Raw genomic sequence first — 12,649 nt, forward strand, 5'->3', positions numbered from 1 at the left:
GTGTTAGGGACCTATGTCCAGAAGTGTCGTTAGATCATCGAGCAGTGGTGAAGAATGAAAGAGTTAAGTGACGGTCATAAAAGCGTACAGGATATGTGTCAACTGAACACCCTCCATTGTTCACACGTTGTACATGGCTAATTAGAGTGAGCTCGAGGTGCGGTTACTCCGACAAGTCCTCCAATATCTCCTCCTCTGAGGATCAACTTAAGTGGGCACGTAATCCGAGGGGTACTCCTTCTAGATTGCGTGAAGTAATGTTTCAATCTCTGGAACGGTGGAACAGCAGTAACAGGTGGATTACAATACTAATCCTTAGGGTTAGACGAGTGGGAAAGTAGTTCAGAAAAATATCAGAACTGGGAAGGATAAGTTCTCCACGTCGGTGCAGCGAATGGTAGACATGTAGCAAGAACGTAATCAGGCATAACAACTACAGCAGCCTAGATCTTTTACAGCAGCACGTAGCATGGCAATAGTAACAGTATCATACCGAAGTAACATGTTAAAAGCATATAGTAGCATGCAGTAGCGAGAGTAAGCAAAAGCATACAGCGAGTTTACATAGCAGTAAAAGGAAACGGTAGCATGCAGTAAGTTCATACAGCAGTAGAAGTAAGCAGTGGCATGCATTAGTAGTAAGCAGTAACATGTCATAATATAACACAGTAGCATGCAGCAGGTTCCGCAGAAATAAGTAAACGAGCAAGTTGTAGATTAGTCCTATTAGCGAATCCTACTCGACTCGGTCAAGACTCACTAATGCAACCTAATTCCCTACAACCAATGCTCTGATACCAAATGTGACGCCCCGTACAAAACCATCGTGTACGGATCATCAACAACAGGATCATTACAAGGTCAAACACTATATGCTGTTTGAAAACTAGTTTAGCATTCATTAAAATATAACGTTTTACAAAAGATAACGTGCTTCCTATGAATAGAAGCATAAACATAAGTACGTGACCCAAAGGTTGTTACAAAGCCATTGTTTGAAAATAACGTAAGTTACGAATGCAAAATAAAAGTTTCATGATTGAGACATCTCTAAGTAATGCGGCGGAAGTCTAACACATCAAGTCTGTAATACTAAGACAACAAGTCTAATAGCGGAAGCAACAACGTCTAAGCACCTGAGAAATACATGCGTAAAAAGTCAACACGAATGTTGGTGAGCTATAGTTTGTTCGTAATCAGTAATGTAATGTAGGCCACGAGATTTTAGTGCTTCAACCAGCAGTTTAAATCAGTAATTCAAATCAGTATGATAAAGTATATGTTTATCCATGGGCAACCGGTAACTAACTTAACGTAATAACAATACCCATTAAAAGTGCACTTGGCGTGTGCGTATGTTCACGAAGTATTAAACACCCATTAAATGCTAGCGCGACTAGCCCGAGTGGGGATGTCAAACCCTATGGATCCATATCTAAGATTCGCGTTCACCGGTTCAAACACCAATGACTAAACGTTACCGAGCTAAGGGGAAAGTTTATGCCGTTGTATAACCCACACATATATAAAATTTAAGTACTCATGCCTAGTATGTAAAATGTAAAATGCGCATGTATTCTCAGTTCCCAAAATAGTTAAAGTAAAAAGGGATGCTATAACTCACAGTGTAAAGTAGTTAAGTTGATTCGAGATAAGTAAGCAAGTAGTTGGTCCGAAAGGTCCTCAACCTAAGTCAAAAGTTACTAAGTCAGTAAATCGTCCCAAAGGTTTAAAAGTATGTAAATTATGTCTTAAGTATCATCATCATCAAACAAAACGTATAGAGTAAGTTTCATTCAAGAAAAGGGTTTAAAACAAAGGCTGACTTCGTTCAGCCGTCACGGCCTCTATACAAACTGAAATGAGGTGAGACCAGTGGCCATGGCTCCATATATGAGTTCCCTAGGTACTGACCAATTTCCAGAACCAAAATCGTCTTCGTTTAACCGTGGTGACGGTTTAAGTACGAGTAGGTCAGAAATTTCAGCACAACGTTAATAGGGTGTAGTGACATTCGGGAGGCCATAGATCCTAAACCGTAACTCGGATTAAGACGAGGTTTAAACGGAAAATCATCTAATCGAACCGATATAGATGAAAATAAACTTTTCAGTAGCCTAGGTGGTCTGGTCAGAGCCATAAAACAGTAAACAAAGTGTTCCGGTGGGTTCTTGGTGCTTGATGCTCATCACGGTTCTCATCCTTGATGCGTATAGCTTCAAGTGTACAACTCGTTGATGTGTTTGCATCATCTTTATCAAGTTTTGACCATAATGAAACTGTTGTAAGTCTAAGATATGTAGCACAACTCACTTAAGAGTTGTAAGTAGTTTGATGAACCAAAGTTACATCGAGATCTTAGATCCGACACATACATGAGTTATAAAAGAAATATTAAGCTACAAACTTGAAAGTAAACTTAAATAAACAAGATCTTAAGCTGTAGAACATAGTTCTTAGTTAGATCTTGAAGATCCTAGAGCCAAAAGTCTAGATCTAACATAAGTGTACAAAGTTATAATTAAAAAGTTTTACTTTCATGTTCTTGAACTTACAAAAGTAGTTTCAAGAAATATGAGATCATGATTAACTAGTAATACTTGACCAAAATAACAACATCACAACTTTAAATAAATAAAATGAAGAAATAAAGTAAAGTTACAAGTATTATGTTCATGTTTGTTTCATACTTAAGAAGATTCAAATCAAGGTTTGGATCTTAGGATTTAAGTCTACAAAACATGAACACAAGTATGGTAATGAAACTTATGAACTTTAAATCTTTAAAACATTTAAGTGTAGAACCATAAATTAACAAGTTTAGATTCTTGTTCTTGGTTCTTCATTAAACAAAAGATGGAAGAAAGCAAGATTACATGAAGATACAAGTTATAGAACTTGATCTTTAACAACAACAAACAACAAGTAACTACAAACTAGTAAATGATGATGATGAATTTCGGTTTTCTTCAAAGGAGAAAGGAAGAAAGAAAAGATGTAATGCTTACAATTTTTGGAGAGAAAGTTGAGAGAAAATGAGTGTAAGTATGTGTGTATAAAAGTGAGGTTCAAACTAGTGTATAAGTAACAAATAAAAATGAAAAATGAACTCCCTCTCACCCATGTAAAGGCCTACGATTTTGGCAACAAATGGGGAAGTCAAAAATTCAACTTTCATGCATGGGGAGATGGTGTAAGCTCAAAATGGTTTAAAGTTAAATTGCATGGGAGCTTGGTGCAAGCATGCTTGTGATAAGTCTCTTCATTCACAATTAATCTAAGTTTAATCCTTAATAAGTCATTAGCATAATGTTGGGCTAACTAGTAGTCCATTAAGAAAAGTAGGGTGGGCTTCCAAGTCCATTAACATGAGTCCACGTAAGTATGCAACAATTAAATAATTAAAGCCCAAGTAATTAACTAGTAACATTAGTTAATTAAAAATGATTAATAATAATTAATCATGAACGTAAATAATATTCTAAATATTATTCGTGAAAAGTACGTGTGTCACAAAGACGAGTCAGGCCATGGAAAGTCAATTACGGTGTTAAGTCCATTAAGGTAACTAGTAAGCATTAGTAAACACTAAGCTTAATTAAATAAGCTCTTAAGCCAAGTAATTGTTATAATAAATAACAATCAAGTTTACGCAGTCATAATATTCCAATTACGATAAAAGTTTAACGTGTACCAAGTACGTATCTCGTTTAAAACGATAAGTGACACCAATGGTCGTAAAAGCATTCGGGGATCAAGTTAAGTGATTACACACTTAATAACACGTAGTGAGACATTAACGAGAGTAATTAATTATTATTAAAGATCCCAGAGCATAAGCTAGCTCAGTCCTCATAAATACGCAGTTTCGTGAAAGCACAAAGCACGAAAGCAAGTCGAAAAAGCCGTGTTGTTACAGCTTGTACGTTATTTTCTGATATTTTAACTGATATAAAAGTGAAAATAAAGTATCTATATGAGTTCCTCTCATCAAGACATTAATTTTAGACTCCGAATTCATGTCGTTTCGATTCCCGGAGCCCTAGATATGATCAAAATGGTATTTTGTTAAGATTGATATGTGATATTGATATGAACCAGGTTTGGTCCAACTTTGTGACCATCTTTGGTGTATTTAGGGTGTGTTAGTGTGTTAGGATTGATGATGGGATGAACTTTCATGTTCGGGTCATCTAAATCCGAGCCACGAATCACCCGTTATGGCTAAAGCACGTTTTTGAATGAATTGAAGTTCCAAGTGGTGTAATGGCTGATCATCACGACTTGTGGACTGTTATTGGTGTGTTATTGAGTGCACCAATGTGTCGGGTGGTTTGATTAGGCGGAGATATATATAAGGCTCGCCAAAAACCGACACCCGGGGCTCAAGATGCGACCCGATGAACTTTTGATTTAAAACTTATGATTAATTATTAAACTTATGATATAAATAATGAATTTCATTATTATTAAATTACTTATGATATAAAAAGTAATTATTATAATTTAAGACTTATGATATATATTTATTATATCATTTAATTATTACTTATGATTTAATTAACATTTTAATTAAACTTATGATTAATAATACTTTTATTATTAATGGAAAATACTTATGATAGGTATTAAACTTATATTATGAGATTATTATAATAAGACTTATAATAAGGATTAATTAATTATTTAATTATTATAAGGCTTAGTTATTATTTAATTATAATTTAATTATTAAATACTTATGATTTAATAATTATAATTAGAAACTTATGATGTGATTAATAATTCATTATTAATTAATAATACTTATGATATGATTTGAAATTTATTTTTAATTAATAATACTTATATTATGACTAATATTTAATTAATTAATTAAATACTTATGTTATATTAATTATATCATTTAAACTTATATTAACTTTAATAATTCATTTTAATTTAATTAAACTTATGTTATGACATAATTAGACATATTTAACTTTAATAAACATTATAACTTACATTATTATTACAGCTTACACTTTTAAAATTAACGTTGACTATGTTTGACCAAGGTTGACTTTTGAGTTGACTTTTGGTTGACTTTGACTTTTAGTTGACTTTTGTTGACTTTCTAATTAAGGAAACTTTCCTAACTTATAAACTTTCCAAAAATAGCAACTTTCTAAAATAGAAACTTTCCAAAAATAGAAACTTTCCTAAAATAGAAACTTTCCTAAAATAGAAACTTTCCTAAAATAGAAACTTTACAAAATAGAAACTTTTCAAAAATGGAAACCTGCTAAAAATAGAAACTTTCTAAAAATAGAAAATGTGTGTCTGTACGCTGTTCCGATCAAATCGATGCATGTTGAGTATTGTTCTATGACTACTTGCAACATGTACAATAGCTATCATACTAAGACTTGACCTAAGTTAGTTATTTATATCGACCTGCTTTATTTATAGGTCGGCGTTGTGATCATTCCTGATCAATGTACTCCATTTGCTGTTCGCTTATTTGTGTTGGTTACTTCGTTACTATTAAGGTGAGTTATAGTCCCGTTTTTACATACTTTTCAAAGTATATTTTTGGAATGTGATTACATGCAATTCATTTTACGTTTAGACACAAGTGACAATTAAATTTAAATTATTCATTGTGAGTTGGACAAAAATATTCCCTAGTCTGGTAACTGTAATCACTGGTTTCTACTGGTGAACGCGAATCCTACGGATAGATCTATCGGGTTTGACAACCCTATTTCGAGCTAGTCGCGCTAGCAATTTATAATCGAAATGTTTAGTACTTCGTCTTTTGTTGTAGATACACTGTCCAGTGTATATTATTATTGTGTTTGGCAAGGGTAAATAAAGGGTTAAGTGGTTACCAGGTGGCTCATTGATAATGGAATAATGTTTAATGTTTTCTAACATTTTTAAATCTTGTGGTCTAAAGTTTATTCAATTATTTAAACCTATAATTCACTCAACCTTTGTGTTGATAGTTTACTCGCATGTTTTCACAGGTACTTGAGTTATGTGATGCTTCCGCTGTGTTTAGAAGAGTCTGCATGCATTTGGGCAGATTTTATGAAACAATTATGAAACTTAAGCTGATAATGCTAAAAACGAACATATATTTCATAGCATTATTCCTCAAGAATGACAAGCTTTTAGTTGCAATTGTTCTATTTACAAGTGATATTCGTTTAAATAATAAAAGGTGAAGAAAAAAGATAGATTCGACGAATTGAAGACGCAAACGACCAAAAAGCTCAAAAGTACAAAATACAATCAAAGTGGTTCCAATTATTGATAAGAAACGTCTCAAAATTACAAGAATACAAGATTCAAAATGCAAAGTACAAGATATTAAATTGTACGCAAGGACGTTCAAAAATTCGGAACCGGGACCAGAGTCAACTCTCAACGCTCGACGCAACGGACTAAAAATTACAAGTTAACTATGTATATAAATATAATATAATATATAATTAATTATATAAATTATATATATTATATTTATATATTAAAACCGTCGGCAGACTAGGATCCAAACTTGTGTGAGCTGGGTTTACGAACTCCGCGACTTGCGGAGTTTGTAGTGCAAAGGGACCGCGACTCGCAGAGATACCCTGGACAAAAATGCCTATAAAAGCTAACGCATTTTGATCGTTTTATATATCTTTTTCTTCTCCTCATTCATACGTAATATATATATATATATATATATATATATATATATATATATATATATATATATATATATATATTATAATTTTAATTTTAATTTTAATTTCTAATAATAAGGGTATGTTAGCGAATTTTGTAAGGGTGTAAGTCGAAATTCTGTCCGTGTAACGCTACGCTATTTTTAATCATTGTAAGTTATGTTCAACCTTTTTAATTTAATGTCTCGTAGCTAAGTTATTATTATGCTTATTTAATGCCGAAGTAATCATGATGTTGGGCTAATTATTAAAATTGGGTAATTGGGCTTTGTACCATAATTGGGGTTTGGACAAAAGAACGACACTTGTGGAAATTAGACTATGGGCTATTAATGGGCTTTATATTTGTTTAACTAAATGATAGTTTGTTAATTTTAATATAAATATTTACAATTGGACGTCCCTATAAATAACCATATACACTCGATCGGACACGATGGGCGGGATATTTATATGTACGAATAATCATTCATTTAACCGGACACGGGAATGGATTAATAGTCTATGGAATTATTAAAACAAGGGTGAAATTATGTATAAGGACACTTGGCATAATTGATAACAAAGTATTAAAACCTTGGGTTACACGCAGTCGATAACCTGGTGTAATTATTAAACAAAGTATTAAAACCTTGTTACAGTTTAAGTCCCCAATTAGTTGGAATATTTGACTTCGGATATAAGGATAATTTGACGAGGATACTCGCACTTTATATTTATGACTGATGGACTGTTATGGACAAAAACCAGACGGACATATTAAATAATCCAGGACAAAGGACAATTAACCCATGGGCATAAAACTAAAATCAACACGTCAAACATCATGATTACGGAAGTTTAAATAAGCATAATTATTTTATTTCATATTTAATTTCCTTTATTTTATATTTAATTGCACTTCTAATTATCGCACTTTTATTTATTGTTATTGTATTTAATTGCACTTTTAATTATCGTACTTTTTAATTATCGCAATTTTATTTTATCGCACTTTTATTTATCGCAATTTCATTATCGTTATTTACTTTACGCTTTAAATTAAGTCTTGTATTTATTTTTAATATTTTACATTAGGTTTTAACTGCGACTAAAGTTTTAAAAATCGACAAACCGATCATTAAACGGTAATAAAAACCCCCCTTTATAATAATAATATTACTTATATATATTTGTATTTTTATAAATTAAAACTAATATAGCGTTAAGCTTTGTTTAAAAGATTCCATGTGGAACGAACCGGACTTACTAAAAACTACACTACTGTACGATTAGGTACACTGCCTATAAGTGTTGTAGCAAGGTTTAAGTATATCCATTCTATAAATAAATAAATATCTTGTGTAAAATTGTATCGTATTTAATAGTATTTAGTTGTAAAAATAAAGCTATTTCATATACACCTCGCATAACATCAAGTATTTTTGGTGCCGCTGCCGGGAAACGACGAAGCGAAATGCCACACACATAAAAAAAAAGAGAATTTTTATTAAGTTTTATTTAGTTTTTGTAAAAATACATTTTAAATATTAAAAAAATATAAAAATTTAAAAACCGAAAAAAAATATATAAATCTATTTTTAAGATTTTTATTTATAAAATTATAAAGTATTTCTATTTTTTTATTTTAGTTTTTAAAATATAAGTTTTTATTTATTATATTTTATATAATTATTAAAAATAGAAAAATACATAAAATATAATTTAAAAAAACTACAGAACCTGTCGAATGATATTTGTGCATTTAAAATTTTAACCTCCGCGACTCGCGGAGTTTTCTGGTATGTGGCACCGCAACTCGCGGAGCCACCCTGACACGAGCAGAAGCAGCATTAATTACGTGTAATTATTATTATTATTTATTTAAAAACCCTAATTAGGTTTTGTTAATTAATTAATTTAGTTTAGTTTTAATTATTTTATATATTTAGTTTAATTATTTTAATTAAATTATAAAATTAATAGTTTTAATAAATAAATAATATAAAAATAATATTTTTATAAAAATTGTACTTTTTACAACTTTTAGTATATTTTTATATTTTGTCTTTTTTTAATTGTTTTAGCGTAATTTGTTGTATTTTTCGCTCGTAATTAGTTTTAAGTCATAGTTTTTGCTTTAGTTTTTTTTTATTTCTAGATTTTTAGGCTTTGCCGTAAAATCCCTTAAGTGCTTTCTCTTTAGACTAAGATCTAGGTGCTTTAGAATTTTGCGACGCCTTTTTAAGTTTTAGTACCTTTTTAAGATATTGCCATTTAGGATATAGTTTTACTTGTAAGCTTTAATATTTTTAGACGCAACTTTTAATTTTTTAGTTTTTAGTTCCTTTTTAAGTTTTAACGCGCTACTTTCTTATTTTTATTTTTCGACGCCTTTTACCTATGTATCAATTATCACTCCAATTAGTAATCTCAATTTGCAATTTTAATTTTAAGTTAGTGATAGTAATAAGGTTGGGTTAGTCGAGTGTTTTAAAGTTTTATAGTCATTTTTTTTCTTTTTCGACGCCTTTTATTTTTCAACCCTTTTCTTTTCCGACCTATTTCGACGCGCTCTTTCTTTTTCTTTCTTATTTCTCGCCATTCTAGTTTTAGGACATAGATTTTTATTCTATTTCTTCTCTAAATTTCTTAAAATTACGAAAATTTATTTTAAGTGGTTAAATTGATAGACATCAAAATTTTCTGGTTCGTAGTAATAGTTGGATTTGTACGTGGACCGGGTTATTGGAGCCAAACAGTACTCAATTATATTGAGACCAAACGAATCCTGCCCCTCTGCTGCATCTTTTAGCTATTCGAAACGTGGGAAAAATCAGAAAAGTCTATTAATTGGATAACTTAGATTAGATCATCTAAAGTAGCTAGAGCCGATTCTAGCCATGACTTAGATTCCATTTCCGCAAAGATAGATGCTGTCGAGAGACGAATGGAAAAGATGACTAAAGATATTCACTCAATACGAATTAGTTGTGAGCAGTGTGGAGGACCACATTTGACAAAAGATTGTCTCAGTATTGAACTAACAATAGAACAAAGAGAGAATATTTCATACATAAACCAAAGGCCTGGAAATAATTATCAGAATAATTATCAACTTCCAAGACCAATTTACAATCAAAACCAGAATTATAATCGAAATGTTTCATACAACAACCAATAAGGTCCTAGTAATCAACAAGTATCCAACAATACTTACAACCAGCAAAGACCTAATTTTCAAAACAAACCACCACAAACCGATGATAAAAAGCCGAATTTAGAAGATATGATGACGAAGCTAGTTGAAACTCAAACGCAGTTTTTCACATCTCAGAAACAAATGAATGAACAAAATGCTCAAGCATTTAGAAATCAACAAGCTTCTATTCAAAATCTGGAACAAGAAGTAAGTAACCTAGCAAGGTTAATAGGTAAAAGAAAACCGGGAAGTCTACCTAGTGATACAAATGCTAACCCCCGGAATGAAACAGCTAAAGCTATTACCACAAGAAGTGGTACAACACTTAAACCACCTGAAATACCTGTAATTTCTGATGAAGCTATTCCTACTCTACAAGAACCACAACCTGAACAAGATAAGGAAAAAGAACCGGTAGTTGAAAAGGTTAATGAAGATAACACAGTTAAAGCTAAACCTTATGTTAAACCATACCAACCACCACTTCCTTACCCGAGTAAAATGAAGAAAGAGAAACTTGAAGCCGAGCAATCCAAATTCTTGGATATGTTTAAACAGATAAATGTAAATCTTCCTTTCATTGATGTGATTTCAGGAATGCCTAGATATGCTAAATTCCTGAAAGATCTAATCACAAATAGAAAGAAAATGGAAGAACTCTTGGCCGTTACTATGAATGCTAATTGTTCAGCAGTGCTATTGAATAAGATACCAGAAAAACTATCAGATCCAGGAAGTTTCACAATTCCATGTTTTCTGGGTAGTCTTAGTTCAATAGAAGCATTGGCAGACTTAGGTGCTAGTATAAATTTAATGCCGTATTCACTATACACTAAACTAGACCTTGGAGAATTGAATCCAACACGAATAAGCATACAACTAGCTGATCGATCAATAAAATATCCTAGAGGGATAATGGAGAACATGCTAGTTAAAGTTTGTACTTTAGTATTTCCAGTAGATTTTGTTGTTCTGGACATGGAAGAAGATTCTCAAGTTCCTCTCATATTAGGAAGACCATTCTTAAACACGGCTAAAGCAATGATAGACATGTTTGGTAAGAAACTGACCCTAAGTATAAAGGACGAGAGTGTTACCTTTTCAGTTGATAGAGCTATGCAACAACCACAATCTGTGGATGATACATGTTATTATATTCAAACTATAGATTCACATGCAGAATTGTTAGAAGAATTTCCAGAATTACAAGGAATAGGAGAATGTTCTTTAGGAGAAGGAACTGAACCAATTGATGAAACTGAAATGTTAGCTACACTAATAGCTAATGGATATGAACCAATAACAGAATAAATTCAAATGCTAAAAGAAGAAGACAGATATCGATATAAATCATCGATAGAAGAACCACCGACATTAGAGTTAAAGCCACTTCCAAATCATTTGGAATACGCTTATTTACATGGTGAATCTGAATTACCTGTAATAATATCATCTTCTCTTACTGAAAATGAAAAATCTCAACTCATTTCTGTATTAAAAGCTCATAAACCAGCCATTGCATGGAATATTCATGATATTAAAGGAATAAGTCCTTCGTATTGCACACATAAAATCCTTATGGAAGAAGGTCATAAAATGTATGTGCAACGCCAACGAAGACTATATCCTAATATGCAAGATGTTGTTAAAAAAGAAATTATTAAACTGCTAGATGCAGGTTTAATTTATCCAATTTCTGATAGTCCATGGGTAAGTCCAGTTCAATGCGTGCCTAAGAAGGGTGGCATGACTGTCATTACAAATGAGAAAAATGAGCTTATTCCTACTAGGACTGTAACAGGATGGCGTGTATGTATTGATTATAGAAAATTAAATGACGCCACCAGAAAAGATCACTTTCCCTTACCTTTCATTGATCAAATTTTAGAAAGATTAGCCGGAAACAGTTACTATTGTTTTCTAGATGGTTTTTCCGGATATTTTCAAATTCCAATAGCACCCGAAGACCAAGAGAAAACCACATTCACGTACCCTTATGGTACTTTTGCTTACAAACGCATGCCATTTGGACTTTGCAACGCCCCTGCAACCTTTCAAAGGTGCATGATGGCGATTTTTCACGACATGATAGAAGAATGCATGGAAGTTTTCATGGATGACTTTTCAGTCTTCGGTGATACATTTGAATCATGTCTAGCTAATCTTGAACGAATGCTTATTAGATGCGAATAATCAAATCTAGTTCTTAATTGGGAGAAATGCCATTTCATGGTTAAAGAAGGCATCGTTCTTGGACATAAAATTTCAAAGGAAGGAACTGAAGTGGATAGAGCTAAAGTAGATGTAATTGCTAAACTTCCGCATCCCACCAATGTTAGAGGAGTTAGGAGTTTTCTAGGGCATGTCGGTTTTTACCGACGTTTCATAAAAGATTTTTCTAAAATTGCCACTCCTATGAATAAACTCCTAGAAAAGGATGCTCCATTCATCTTTTCAGATGAATGTATCAAATCTTTTAATATTCTTAAAGAGAAACTCACTAATGCACCGATCATGATAACACCAAATTGGAATCTACCGTTTGAACTAATGTGCGATGCAAGTGATTTTGCAATGGGAGCCGTTTTAGGACAAAGGATTGAAAAACGATTTCAACCTATTTATTATGCTAGTAAGACGTTACAAGGAGCACAAACGAACTACACAACTACTGAAAAAGAACTCCTTGCTATTGTCTTTGCTTTTGACAAATTTCGATCATATCTCGTTCTAGCTAAAACGGTGGTCTATA

Source organism: Rutidosis leptorrhynchoides, chromosome 1 (assembly GCF_046630445.1).
Source record: "Rutidosis leptorrhynchoides isolate AG116_Rl617_1_P2 chromosome 1, CSIRO_AGI_Rlap_v1, whole genome shotgun sequence".
Taxonomy (NCBI): Eukaryota; Viridiplantae; Streptophyta; class Magnoliopsida; order Asterales; family Asteraceae; genus Rutidosis; species Rutidosis leptorrhynchoides.